Here is a 2,871-nt window from a genome sequence, read left to right as displayed (position 1 = left end):
ACATAGTATATCCTTGTTCCTTACCCATTTTATATATAGAATTTTGTATCTGGTAATCCCATACCCCTATTTTGTCCCTTCCTCCTTCTCTTTCCTCTTTGGTAACCACAAGTTTGTTTTCTATAGCTATGAACATGTTTCTGTTTTGCACATACATTCATTTGCATTATTCTTTAGATCCCACATATAAGTGATAAGATACAGTATTTGTCTTTCTTTGACTTATTTCACTGAGCATAATATCCTCTAAGTCCATTGATGTTGCTGCAAATGGCAGTATTTAATTCTTTTTTTATGGCTGAGTAGTATTCCATTATATATAAAGTACTATTCCATGTATATATACAATGTCTTCTTAATCCAGTCATCTGTTGATGGGCACTTGGGTTGCCCATGTCTTGGCTATTGTAAATACTGCTGCTATGAACATTGGGGCACCTGTATCTTTCAAATTAGTTTTTTTTTTTTCCATAAATATACCCAAGAGTGGAATTTCTGAATCATACAGTAGTTCTATTTTTAGTTTTTTGAGGAACTTCCATACTTTCCATAGTGGCTCTATCAACTTACATTCCCACCAATAGAGTCAGAGGGTTCCCTTTTCTCTACATCGTCTCCAACATTTATTATTTGTAGACTTTTTTTTTTTTGATATGCAGCAATGTCTCAGCTTTTACTGGCCTCCTGCTCCCCAGGGCACCCTGCTTTTGCTAACTCAATGCCTCAGAACTTTGATGTCCAAGGTCTCCGACACCACTTTGCCACCCATGAGCCTGAGGGTTGTGGTCTTCTGTATGGTTTGCATGGAGTTGCTGCTGTCCACAGCATCACCAAGATTGAAGTCCTCCCCGTCTTCCAGCAGGCAGCGGTACGTGTTGATCTCAGCCTCCAGCTTGACCTTGATTTTCGGCAGGGCCTCATACTCCTGGGTCTGGAGTTGCCCCTCTGCCCACGTCTGGGCCAGCTCTGACTCTAGGTGCAGGAGGACACTGTTGAGCTGCTCCATTTGCATGGTGTAGTGGGCCTCCACTTCCCTCAGGCTGTACTCCAAGCTGGCCTTCAGATTTCTTATGGAATCCAGGTCAATCTCCAGGGACTGGACAGTGTGTCTCAGTTATGTGAGTGTCATCTCAGCAGCTCCTATCTCAGCGGTCTGCAAGGTGACCACTGTGGTACTTTCATCAATCTGCTGAGACCAGTACTTGTCCAGTTCTTCTTGGTTCTTCTGAGCCAGCTCGTCATACTGGGCCCGGATGTCTGCCATGATCTTGCTCAGGTTCTGAGGTTTGGGGGCATCCAACTCCATGGTCAACCCAGAGCTGGCAATCTGGTTTTGAAAACCCTTTACTTCCTTCTTATGGTTCTTCTTCATGAAGAGCAGCTCTTCCTTGAGAGCCTTGATCTCAGTCACCAGCTGCAGCTGGGTGACATCAATATCCTTGCGGAGCCCGTGGATGTCACTCTCTACAGACTGGTGCATGGCCACCTCCGTCTCATGCTTGACTCTGAAGTCATCAGCAGCAAGATGGGCATTATCAGTCTGTAGAACGATGAGGGCATTGTCCACAGAACTTGCAAAAATCAGCCCTCAGATCCTCGGTGGTCGTCGAGTAATGTCCCCAGTCTCTGACCTGGGGTCCCTTCTTCTCCAAGTGTTCCCGGATCTTGCTCTCCAGTCTCCTATTACCAGCCTCCAGGTTTCTCACCTTCCAGGTAGGAGGCCAGGCGATCATTCAGGTCTTGCATGGTCTCCTTCTCGCCCTGGAAGCCCTCTAAACCCACCAGACCCCAGGCCATCCCGGCGCCCAGATTCCCAGACCCCCAGCTGCCCTGGATGCTGGTGGTGCGGGACACAGGAATCTGGGAGCCTGGGCCCCTGGCACTTCCATAGACGCTGGCCATACTGTTGACCTGTTGGACCTGGTGGCCCAGTGACTGCACAGAGCCCAGGGACCGGTAGTTGGAGAAGGTGGACTGGATGCTGAAGCTTGTTTGTTCTGCAAGGAAAAAGTGAGGCCAGGACTCAGATGCTGGACAGTGCTATTTGCAGACTTTTTGATGATAGCTATTTTGATAGGTGTACGGTAATACCTCATTATGGTTTTAATTTGCATTTCTCTAACAATTAGTGATGTTGAGCATCTTTTTCTGTGCCTGTTAGTTATTTGTATGTCTTCTTTGGAAAAATATTTATTCAAGTGAATTTTTTAATTTTTTAAGATAAAATATTGAGTTGTATGAGCTGTTTACATATTTTGGATGTTAACTCTTTGTCAGTTGCATCATTTGCAAATATTTTCTCCCATAAGTTTGTCCTTTCATTTTATTGGTTGTTTCCTTTGCTGTGCAAAAGCTTTTAAGTTTAATTAGGTCCCGTAGGCTTATTTTTATTTCTTTTGCCTTAGGAGACTGATGCAAGAAAATATTGCCATGATTTATGTCAAAGAATGTTCTGCCTATGTTTTATTCTAGGAGTGTTATGGTTTGAGGTCTTACATTTAGGTCTTTAAACAATTTTGAATTTATTCTTGTATAAGGTGTGAGGGAGTGTTCTAACTTCAGTGACTTACATGTGGCTGTTCAGTTTTGCTAACACCACTTTTTGAAAAGACTGTCTTTTCTCCATTGTATATTCTTGTTTCCTTTGTCATAGATAAGTTGATCATAGATGTGTGGGTTTATTTCTGGGCTCTCTATTCTGTTCCACAGATCTATGTATCTGTTATTGTGCCTATACCATGCTGTTTTGATTATTGTAGCTTTGCAGTATAGTCTGAAGTCTGGGAGGGTTATACCTCCAGCTTTGTTCTTTTTTCTCAGGATTGCTTTGGCAATTTGGGGTCTTTTGTGATTCCATATACGTTTTAGGAT

At 43.5% G+C, this 2,871-nt stretch overlaps 1 pseudogene; it reads right to left on the bottom strand.

Annotated features, from left to right (window-relative positions):
• Nucleotides 1-715: 715 nt before the first annotated feature.
• Nucleotides 716-2,096, bottom strand: LOC130860873 (keratin, type I cytoskeletal 18-like; annotated as a pseudogene).
• Nucleotides 2,097-2,871: the final 775 nt, after the last annotated feature.

The sequence above is a fragment of the Hippopotamus amphibius genome, chromosome 9 (assembly GCF_030028045.1).
Source record: "Hippopotamus amphibius kiboko isolate mHipAmp2 chromosome 9, mHipAmp2.hap2, whole genome shotgun sequence".
NCBI classification, from domain to species: Eukaryota; Metazoa; Chordata; class Mammalia; order Artiodactyla; family Hippopotamidae; genus Hippopotamus; species Hippopotamus amphibius.
This window is presented reverse-complemented; position numbering and strand designations above follow the sequence as displayed.